This window comes from Coptis chinensis, chromosome 4 (genome assembly GCF_015680905.1).
Source record: "Coptis chinensis isolate HL-2020 chromosome 4, ASM1568090v1, whole genome shotgun sequence".
Taxonomy (NCBI): domain Eukaryota; kingdom Viridiplantae; phylum Streptophyta; class Magnoliopsida; order Ranunculales; family Ranunculaceae; genus Coptis; species Coptis chinensis.
This window is the reverse complement of record NC_141459.1, coordinates 44,419,922-44,431,784: the sequence shown is the minus strand read 5'-3', so window position 1 is coordinate 44,431,784 and position 11,863 is coordinate 44,419,922. Positions and strand designations below refer to the sequence as shown.

The following is an 11,863-nucleotide window of genomic DNA, read 5'->3' as shown; positions in this document are numbered from 1 at the left end:
AACTTGCAACCTCTCCCATGAGGAGAGGGGTACACAACCAATTGAGTTAGAAGCTCTTATGTTCTACATAACAAAAAAAAAGTAGGTTGCTCTAACTTGTCCTCCACTATAATAGTTGATATGTTGCAACCATCTACTCGCAGGTAGAGTGAGATGGGTGGGGAATCTTTGGAAGTGTGTTCTTCTTATGAGTGTTCATGCATTGGGCGTTGGCTTGAAATTGGGTCCCAGATATGACCATAGACTTAGCAATTGTCAAAGGGAATGATTCTCGTATAGTAACTGCATTATGAAATGGAATGCATCATACTCACATATATGCAAAAAATCATCATATCAAGAATACAACCCATTGAATCCATTGATAATCCAATATATATTAACCGAGTATCTTTGGGATGAACTTAATTCAGTTAGAAAATATTTCTTTACTCATGTAAAGAGATTAAATTTCAGATTGTTATAGTTATCTAGAATTATAATTGGATGGCCTTTTTATAATTCATTGAATTGGATATTTCCTATTCTAACATGGGTATTTTAGGCGTTGGATTTATCGCCAACTTTCTCCAATAAGCACCACCAAATATAGTAATATACCATAATTGTTTTTTTTATTGTACATTATTAGGATATATTTATTAACCGAATCATCCCTGTATGAGAGGTACCCTTATGAGGATCTTCAAGTTGAGTATAAAGCAAATGGGATTAGGGGAAGTATTCAACGTAAAAGTAAAGCTTTAGTAAGAACTAGTAAGTTTTGAATTTTCATAACCAAAATTGCATGCATTTAAGTTTAAAATATGCTTTTGGATATATTGCTCTTACTTGTCCAACACAACCCAGTTAGCTTGAGCACACTTAGCTTCCACAGCAACTGCTCCACATGGTGTTCCAGAAACAATCTTGATCTTGATATTTATCTGATAAAGAGTACCATTAGGAAGAGAATTAGTAGCTAACTAAGCACATCTGCACATATACGCATACAAAGTTACTAAACCCCTAACCTTGTTTAGGTCATAAACATCATGAAGCTGGAGCATCATCTGAGAGCAAGAACCTGTAATATCAAATATTTTGGGGTTAATTGGTTCCCAACTTCAACCTATGAGTAAATTTCTTTGATCAATCCTTGGCGATGGTGTTGCGCCGAGACCAGATGACTTTTGTTTTTGGGTATCTCTAGCCAGTCCATGGAAGCAACCACCAGTAATAGATATATTTTAAATATGGAAGGATGTAGGTAACACATCAGCAAGTATAGGAAGAAAATAGCAACTTATAGCTGCAATAGAAGGGCTATGTCCAGGAATGGAGTGAGTTACATCAGCACCAAAATTCCATTTTCTAGTGCCAGGTCCGCGTCAATGGCACCTACCAATTAAGTTGGGAAAACTACTGGAGCCATGTTTGTGACTTTATGCTCAACACATTAACATGAGAACACAGTAATAAAATGAAGTATTTACATACATGCTCATGAAACTCTTCAACTTACAAGAACAACTACAAAAGTAGCAGCAGCTAACAAGAACACTTTGTTGAAACTTCTCTTCAAATAATAGAATGTAACCGGAAGAATAGCCAGAACTGAAAAATGGCCAGCCAAGGATGACACCTGCAGCTGCCATGAAGCAACCATAGCAGGTTTCGCAAGAAGAAACAATCCTGATGATAAGGTAACCGCATACATAGAGAATGATCTTGGCAAGAGACCTAGTCAACAAACAACAAATGACCATCAGATAAAAGTTTTAAAACACATACGCACTCTTGGAGGTTTTTAACATTTTGTATCATAAAATGGAGAAAGAGATACAAAAGCAACATTTTGGAGGTTTTTAAAAATTTCTTCCTGTTTTATATTTGTTACAGGAGTCAATAGTAGAACAAAGAAAAGCAGGACAAAAGGCCTACGCGGCTACACAAAACAGCAAGGCAGTTATCCAACAATCAGCTACTCTTAACATGATTTTAAGGTCATACTTCGTCTTAAAAATAATCTAATCCATCCATCCACCACATTGCTTTCATTCAAATAAAATAAAATAAACAAATAAAATGATTAAATTTGACAGAAAGGACAAATCTATTTGCAACTCTTCACCAACTTTCTTCGTCTAGGTAAATGTTTATCAGCTAGGCTTCTAAAAGTTCCCTAACATTGGAGCACAACCAGGATTCCAGCTCCAAAAGGATTAAGATTTCATAATGGATTGTGATTCTACAGTGATTTACAATGTTCTGACATTAAATTGTCTTCCAAAATCACTATGTGTGTTACGCATTAGGGGAACAATTTTTTCTCTGCTCCACGTAAAGAACAGAGTAAACTAAATACAAAGCATAAGAAGGATTATCCCCATTAATAGCAGCAAAGTATAAAAACATGTAATATATCAAAAGTCATAAAATCAAATTATCGTACTTCTTATTACGTAACTAATCAATGTTCTCTCAAGACTATCTCTCATAAGGCTGAACACAGATTTCATGTTTTATCACAGGACTAACCTAACTGCTAGTGGACCTAGGCCGAACCCGCAAGGTTCATACCACTATGGCCGTATCAGAGTCACTCGAACCATTAGGCAAGCAAACTCTGCAGGTTTTATCAATGGCAAGGGAAGATATGGAATAAACGGCGTTTCTTTTGTCTCACATGATACGCCACTGAAGCTTGCAGAGTACTTCAATATTGGAGGAGTTTTGTAACGCCCGTATTTAAAATACATATTTATTAATTATTTATTTATTTATTTATTTATATAAAATTTGATTAGATTGGATTTGGGATATGTGGGCCTGGTTTCTGGGCCCGAGTCTGCGTTGGGCTTGGGTTTCAAACCCAAGTATATATTCGTATTATTCTGGAGAATAGGGTTCTAAGAAAAATAAAATAGTAAAAATGGAGGCAGAGATAGAAACTCGTTTGCTGGAAGGTGGAGCGCGACGATTCGGACAATAAGGAATTCGTCGAGTTGATTTTTAATATAGGTGAGTAGCTATTTTTGCTATTTCACCGAATTTATAGTTTTCGTGTATCGGTGTATACTGTCTAAGATTTATGCCTATTGATACTGCTTATTATCTTGTTTTACTCGACGTCGTGCCTGTCGTATTATTAAACTTCGTTAAATATCGGAAATTGTATTTGAACTGTTGAACTGTGTTACTGTGCCTTAAACTTTCGAAGCTTCAAGAAGCTATTAATGGCGACGCAAGCCTCACAACAAGATTTCAGCTTGTGTTTCATTTAGACTCTTTTTGTTTGTGGTTTTGAAACTCTGAACTTAAACTATCGAAGCTCTGTCAAAGCTTGGAGGCGTTAATGGCGTCAGCCTCACAGAAATCGTCCAGCATAGTTTTAACTCTTTGTTTTGTGTGGGTTTTAAACTCCTATTGTTATGAAGTGTTGGGTATATTGTATTGAATGTGGATTGTTGATTTGATGATTGGGTGAGGTCGGGTTTGAATTTTGTGGAAGTTGTCGAAGGTGGAAACAGTTTTATGGCGTCGTCTACCTTATGTGGGTTGAACTCAGTTTGATTTAAGCTTAGTTGTTATTGGGGAAGTGTGGGGTATGGGTCTTGATGATGGGATGAGGGCTGTTAGAGCTTGAAGGATTCATTAATGGCGATCAAGATCCAGTTTGGAGGAGGGGATGTGAGGTGAGGAATCGGGTTGAAGCTTTTATTAAAGTTATAGGGTTTTTCTTAAGGTGTAAAACCGGTGGGATGAAAGGGGAAGAGGAGAAGAGCTGGTGGTGGCCGATTTTGGTGGCTGCTAGAAGCTGGAGAAGACGACCTGGTGGTCTCTCTTGGGCTTGGGCTTGGCGGTTCCATCTGTTGGGCCGGGCCGAAAAGTTTAACTTCTATGGGCCGAAATGTTTTAGTTTTGGTTGGGCCGAAATCTAATTTCAGTTTTTGGGCCTTAGCTTGTTAGTTGGGTTGGGTCAAAGTTCTATTATTTGGTCTTGGGCCTTAGTTGGTTTTGGGCCCGATTTTAGTTTGTTTTGTTTGGGCCTTTTCCAATTAGTTTTGGGCCAATTTCTAATATTGTTTGAGGCAATCCATAGGACTTAATATAGAGATCCAAATGGGTCTTTCAACTTTTAAACTTTTGGGTTCTAAGGTTTGGGCTTCGCCAGTTGAGTCCAAACCATTACCTTAGTCATGAGCCCATGAGCCATGCACATTGACCTTAGCCATGAACCATGACTATGACCCTGAACCTGTCGAACATAGAAACGACAATTTGACTTTGACAATGACAGTTTGACTTTGACAATGATGTGTTGACTTTGACAATGATGGGTTGACTTTGACCTTTGACCATTGACCATTGACGGTGGAATATTGACTTTTTCCAGTTTTTTTCACATGTTTAAGTACATGGACAAATATAGTAATAAAATATTGTCGAACATTGTATAACCTTGTTTGTCATTATCTAATTAAGTTTTGATGTGAGTAGTGCAATATAATATTGGCACGTAACTAGAGGGGAATTCTGATAATAAGAATTTGATATATATGTTTTTATGAGTATTAAATTATATACGGACTTAGATTTATGGACTTTAGTATTGGGATTTGATTGTGGATTGTGGACTATTTAATTGTGCTACGTTTTATGTTGTAAATTGTATATGGACAAATCAAATGCTAAAATATTGTGGAAGTTTGTATAAATTTGGTTGTCGTTATCTAAAAAAATGATTTGACGTTGATATTGTGTATATTTTGACACGTGACGAGATAGAAACTTTAGGAGATATAATATTCTTAAAACGCTATAAAAATGTATGCGATACGTTTGAAGCAATTGTGAAATTATATAATATTTTGGGATATATATATATATATATATATATATATATATATTAAATACAATAGTTTTGGAGGAAAAAATGTATAAATACTCCATTATTATATATGTGAGATGCTACTATGAGGTAGTATAGTATTGGTGAATATTTGCCCACGGGATTGTGGCTTAGCGCAATAATATATTGGCACGTGAAAGAATGAAAGTAGTTATGAGATATATTTGAGATATTTCTAAATATTGTGGCTTAGTGCAATAAGGTATTTGACCTGCACGTGATATAGTGGTATTATTTCTGAGATATTAATGGATGACACTTGAATAAATTACATAACGAAAATTCTAGAACCTAACTACCACAACTCATGTGATTGGCCCTTCTAGCGTTTCAGTGAATCTGAATGGCCTTCGGGCGTAAGTAATGTGATTGGCCCTTCTGGCGTTTCAGTGAATCTGAATGGCCTTCGGGCGTAAGTAATGTGATTGGCCCTTCGGCGTTTCAAGAATCTGAATGGCCCTTCGGCGGGCGAATAATGGCTTGATTATTCCGTTCGCGAAAAATAGAACGAGACGCTGAGCGATATTTTATGCCGAATAATGGCGATGCTTACATAATGGCTTTCGTGTGAGGGGTTACGGTGTGCGGCATCCTTTCGGGGTAGTTACGCACGGAGTGGTTCATTATGTGGGGAGGCATGTGGATGTACATGTTCGGCGTTGGGAAGCGATTGTGGTAACCAGGAAAACTAGGTAAGACATAGATACGACGTGATTTTAGGGACACGCAAAGAAAGCCTTAAATAATATAATTATGGTAATATGTTGGTTAATGATATATCTTTAGATAGATGATTGTATATGGTTTGGCAGAAAGGTGGGTCAAACTAATTACTCGTGCAGAGACGACCCACTCTGTAATTGAGCATGAAATGCGGTACGGATATAATATGCATAGTTGGTTATTTGTTTAGTTATAACCTAAGGCGCCTCGATGGAGGAACTACATGCCTTATTTATTATGAATATAGTTTGTTGTGTGGTTAGTGGGAAGTTAAGACGCCTTAGTAGAGGAACTACCTGCCTTAGTTATTGAACTTAAAGATGTCGTATTAGTTGTTGGAAGTTAAGGCGCCTCGGTGGAGGAACTAACTGCCTTATGGATTGTGTATATATTTGGTATAAGTATATGTTGTATTTTAGAGCTACTCACACCAAAGCATTTTTATAATGCTGACCCGATTTGCATGTTTGCTTATCGGGTGTGTTCATTAAATAAACATAGTTGATAAGTCTTAACAGGTTTAGTGTTGAAAAAAATTGGTTGCTGCTTGTGGTTGGCGTTAGCGTCACTTTTCAAGATAGGTTTTGTTTTCCTTTGAGGTGATATAGATTTTCAGTTGAGATAAGGTTATTTGCATTATCATTTGTTAATTTTTGTAATGAAGAGGACTTTTGTTTTAGTTAAAATTTTTATTGGTTTTTAATTATCAACATATTTAAACTGTTTATGAGTTTTTGGAAGTTGAGAGTGCATCACACCTCGGAGATTGAAGAGTCGGGAACAAATATTGTTTTTCCGAATTCTGTCGAAATTCGGGGTGTGACAAGTTTTCCGTCTCAGAAGCATACCAGATAATCCCACTTTTGGTGGAATGCGCCTCAAGACATCAGTTATGGCTGCTGATTTTAGATCATTTGTGGATATTGTGTTTGAGAACAATGACGATACAGTTCAGAGCTAGCACCTTGACGGCTATAATGCGCGCTTTTGTAAGTCGGGTAAGTGTTGGTATCTTGTTTGACAGTAACACACAGGTGACATTTTAGGGTGAAGCTAAGATAATTTCCATTTGAATTATCCTTCAATGAAATACGACACATAATTATTAGACCATAAGATCTAGCCGATTGTGGGCAATAGGTGGATGATCAAACTGTTGTTTAGACTTTAGGATGTTCATATCAAGGTGGTGCCCCTTTTTTACGGGTCAGTTCCCATATGAATATTTTTATGAATGTATTTTTTATAGACAATTTGTTTTTGTATTGTAGGATGAATATAGGGATGTTGACATCAGATAGTAGGAAGCAGTACAATCTTAGAGATGCAGTTTCCCGTTGTACTGTACAGGTGAGATATTTGTATTTAGCACAAACTGGAACAGATCTCATTGTCATCCATTCCGAAAACAGAAGGTTTAACCTCAGTCAGACATGAAGCAGACCAAGATTGAAGTAGTAAAGTAATTACCAAATAGCATTATTCTTCTATATCTAGGAACAACGATTGGACTTATTGAATTCGATATCGCAGGCATATCCCCATTCTTGGACAGCTGTGTACGTCGCATTAGATAATGCTGGGATGTGGACTTGAGATCTGAACTATGGGCTCATCGTTACCTTGGACAACAATTCTACTTGCGTGTTCACACACCTGGTGAAAAAACCAGGGATGAGTACTCCATTCCCAGAAACGCCCTTCTCTGCGGCAGTGGTCAGAGCACTACACATGTATTTATTTTAGAACTGGTGGTAAGAAAGTACATTCCACTCTGTAAGTTGAAATAGGAATGAGTCCTAGAATTCTCATCCTAGTTACCTATTGAACAGTGTAGTAATATGAAAGCCACATCTATTTTTGACTTCAAAATGATCCTAAGTTGAGCTTTAATTCTTTCTGGGAATGCTGTAATTTCACGAATCTTTTCGTATGTAAGCATTGTTATTATTATAATTCAGAGTAATTCTTATCGTTTTTTAAGAGTGCTTGAAGACGCTAGAAGCGATTGAGCGATTTTGTTTTGTTCAGCCACCACTTGAGTGATTTGACCAGGTTAGAAATTTTGGATTCATGAATTTTTTTTATGAAATGTTCAATATAGTTAAAAGGTCATGTATATTATCAATTAAGCTAACCTAAAACTTCAAAGTACACTACGGTCATGCCTTATTTCTCACACTTGAAGAAAGGCGAATTTTGCTGTGGACCAGGCAGCTAAGCAGCTTCAAGCTTTCAACAATGGCTACACAATTCATTGTAAAAGGCTTAATCGCATCTGTCAAATGAACCGCCCTAAGGAGATTGTGTATCAGGTCACATTAAACATCAAATGACCTCTAAACAAAGCTGTTATAAATAATAAAATATGCATAGAAAATCAGGAGTAAAATCATCCTAAGCAAGAGCATGGTCACGAAGTGTTAGATTAGACATCTACCCAGTTGGTGTAAAGAATGGGAAGGAACATTAAATCTTTGCAGGTAGGTGTGAGAAATTGTTAGATATCCATTTACTTAATTATTGCATACTCTGCATCAAGGCAGGTTGGAGACAGAAGATCATAAAACTGAACAACCAAAGCCAACTTGGTCAAATATGCAGTAAAGGCTAAAGAACCACAAAATCATATTATAATTGGCCACAAATCAAAATACCCTCAGTTAAAAACAGAAGTCTATAAACGCAACAAATCTAAGAGAAATATCAAACAGATATGTCTTGCATACTTATCAAACGGTTCGATAAGTATTAAAAAATTATCGTTCCAAGTATACATATAAGGTTGTCTTGCACCTAAATGCCTCAAAAACAAAAGCACCATGGACCTTGACATTTAAAAAATCAGCCTGCTGGCTTATCACTAATGAGATAATGTCCATTATGATTCGGAAAAACACACGCACACAAAAGACCAAATTCTCACTTATTAAACATGCAAGCCACTGATTAAATGCTTGGCTCTTGTAAGATGTTAATTTGCTATTTAGCAAATCCACTATGTCCATAGGCTAAAAGCGCAACGACAACATAATCAACCCTATTAGACTCAATGCCAACTAATTTAATTTCTAATGAACTTTGCAAGCCCCATACATGCTTGGATAACCATGGAGGTTGAAATTAGAGGTGTCGAAGAGATAATTTTTTTTATCAAGTCCATCCGATTAACATAACATAAATGATACCAAGAGAATGTTGGTCTTGTTTGTTATTAAATGGTGATATATTACATCGTCTATGAGTTAAGCATATTGAAGCATACAACTTTAATAAACAAACAATATAATCTATTATAAACACCAATTCAAAATAGCAAAGAAAGTGAAATAATAATAATAATCTAGAATGAAGAAAACATTACAAACCCCATAGAAAAATTCTAATTGGTCATGAATCATAGAAAAGTTTCCTTTATTCATTTTATATATGCAAAAGATGAGGAACTCTCCCCTCCATGGGGACCTTTTTTTAATAGAAGTTATGGGGAATACGATACGATACGATAGCATGAAATTAGAGACCATCCGCAAATTAGAGAATATAAGTAAAGAATTAGAAGTAGAAGTTACCTTATTTCAAAGGTGATATATAGCAACTCTCTATTTTATTTTAAAAACCCCTGAGATCAATTCACGTACGTCGTGTATGTTCTGTAATCACCATAAATAAAACAATTAATCAAAACCAAACTACAAATATAACAACCATTGATTAACAAATAAAAAGAAAAAATTGCATTATTGTAAATAATAAAAGCCACCTAGCTAGAAGTTGATCGAACACTTTTGTCTTCACAAATTTGATGAAATTAAGAAGACAAACATAAAAATTTCTTAATTGTGCTCCATAGGAAATTAGATAAACATAAATTAAATTATCGTTTCAGCTGACTTGCCTAATCTTTCAACGTGGTAATTCTGTAATAAAACAAATAAAACAATAAGTCGAAAATAAAATTTTCATAAAACTTGGGGGTTTCAATGAAACAAATAGATGAAAATTAGGTATTGAATTTTCAAGAAATTCAGCAAAACCCACTGACCAAAACATGAAAAACCAAACCCCAACAATGAAACCTTACAAAACTCAAAACCTCTCAAAGATCAAAGTGAGCATCAAACTAACATTTTCTTAGGAGAATAATCGTTGATGTTGAATTAAAAGCAAAACCTTTAGACAAATTAAACTTCAAGAGCAACAGCAGGAGAAAATATGATTTTTTTTCATTTTGTTATCTTTTTCTTTTAGCAAAAGAAAGTGGGAGACGGAAAGAGAAAAGACTCTATGTATTTAAGGTAATTAAAGACACGTAATTAGTATTAAGTGTGCATTTATTGTGTGTGCGTACAATTCAAAATGGCGTGGATTTGGCCACATGAAATGACCAATTACCCCTATTAAACAGTGTTGAGCAACACTTTAATTGAAAGACAATATTAGTACTACGAATTTACATGGGTGTAAAAATACCAAATAGTCATTTTTAAAAGGATTTAAGTGCTTGATTTAATTATTCATATATTTTATTTGGGGGTATTATGCGTAAGAAAAATATCCACATGAATTTAAGAGTTCATATTAGTAATAGAAGATACTACTAGTATAAATTATTATAGGAATTTGCATTTGCTGATTTGGTTGTTATACTACTAGTAGAAATTATTATAGGAATTTGCATTTGCTGATTTGGTTGTTTTGATTGTCATAAAGTTGTTCTTAATTCCCAAATTCTTAATAATGTTCATATATATCTTTCTTTTAGTTTTTATTTTTTAGCTTCCTAAGCTTTGCTTAGTTGATTGCCAATGTTTTCTAGCACTAGTACGCTTCTTCCATAGTTCCATCACTTACAGTATAGGACTAGGACTCCTAGGATGTGTCAGTGCCTTCCGGCATAAAACTTCTTAATTCCCAAATTCGTAAAAACATTCACAGCTTTCTTTTGCAGTTTTTAGCTTCAATTCTTAAGCTTTGCTTAGTTGATTTTCAATGTTTTCTAACGCTAGTACGTTTCTTCCATCACATCTGGAACGCTTCTTCCAAATTCGGAGGTAGAATTTTATGCCCATAGACATTATGAAACTGAATTTCAAACCGATGTGATTGAGGACTTGAGGTGACATACCCACAAAAATTCGGCTTAGATACATGGATAAGATCTTGGTACAGTGACACGTGAGTCCCACTCACACCGCTCACGTACTGGGTCTGTGGGTCTTGACTCCTTGTAGTAAAAACTAGGGTCCACTTGGAGGACAACGTAAGCTGGTTTATGGGTGGTACTGGTTAATTGCCCCAGTCCTGTAATTGCCAAATTTGAACACCAAGTTGAACTGTTGAAGTATCAAGCTATTAACTGATATATGATATGTGATAGTCGATATGCGATAGAAAGTTGTACAATTAGTGGTAGGTTCATTGTAATTCAATTATTAATACCTTTTTATTTCCTGGATCATAGTAACGTACATATAGCCATATAGGCATATATCAATTGTAGTTTTTTTCTCCTTTTTCAGTTTCAAACGAAAAATAAACATAAACATAAACTCTTTGGGCTATGTTTGTTTGAATGGCAAACTTGCAAACGTTTCCGTGGAGATGCATTGTATTGGCAAGTTGGTTTATACTTTTATACACAACCCAACGATTTTGTTTGAGCTGAATTTGTGGGCTATATTCACAGATGTTAAGTCCCACTTCCAGTAAAAACCTGAGTACTAAATAGTAAATGCTTAAAATAGATTTCAGATATATGAGTTCGCTGCATTAGATATCAAAATGTACAATTCGTTGCGTTGGCATCTGTCTAGAAAAGATCCAAATAAAGCCACTGAACATAGTTAATCGGAATATAATTTCCTCAACGTGTGGAGTTAAGAAGATGAATGCTTTCCTAACCAAGCACAGCCTAAAATGACACATTCATATAATTAAGAAGATGCAGAAATTGCAGAGCCATTTGTTTACCAGAACCAGCTGCATATACTCACATGTAAATTCATAGCGGTGTAGAAGATATTAAGAGGATTCAATTCTACGAACTGTAAATTTGGAGGTAGATTTAGGGGCATTGCAGAAAGTGAAAGCTTGTCAAGTGAAGGACAAAAATTAGATTTCATGGCGCTTATACATAGAGCATGCAAGCGTATATAAATGGAGCTTTCTTAAAGAGTCGCGTCCGAGAATTGAACTTGTTGTACTAGCATGTTACTTACTACCTTTATGTCATTATGTGAAGGT

The 11,863-nt window shown here is 35.5% G+C and overlaps 1 long non-coding RNA gene and 1 pseudogene across 3 annotated transcripts; one reads left to right on the top strand and one right to left on the bottom strand.

Annotated features, from left to right (window-relative positions):
• Positions 1-495: 495 nt before the first annotated feature.
• On the bottom strand, positions 496-9,899 carry LOC147503633 (uncharacterized). 3 transcript variants are annotated; one of them, XR_015220226.1, is made up of 5 exons: positions 9,791-9,899; positions 9,190-9,270; positions 1,505-1,722; positions 1,014-1,066; positions 496-926 (listed from the first exon to the last, which is right to left on the bottom strand). It is a non-coding gene; the product is annotated as an uncharacterized LOC147503633 (long non-coding RNA). The 3 variants fall into 3 exon arrangements; XR_015220225.1 differs by having other exon boundaries at positions 9,746-9,883; XR_015220227.1 differs by lacking the exon at positions 9,791-9,899 and adding an exon at positions 9,381-9,732.
• Positions 2,500-7,878, top strand: LOC147503634 (L-ascorbate oxidase homolog; annotated as a pseudogene).
• Positions 9,900-11,863: the final 1,964 nt, after the last annotated feature.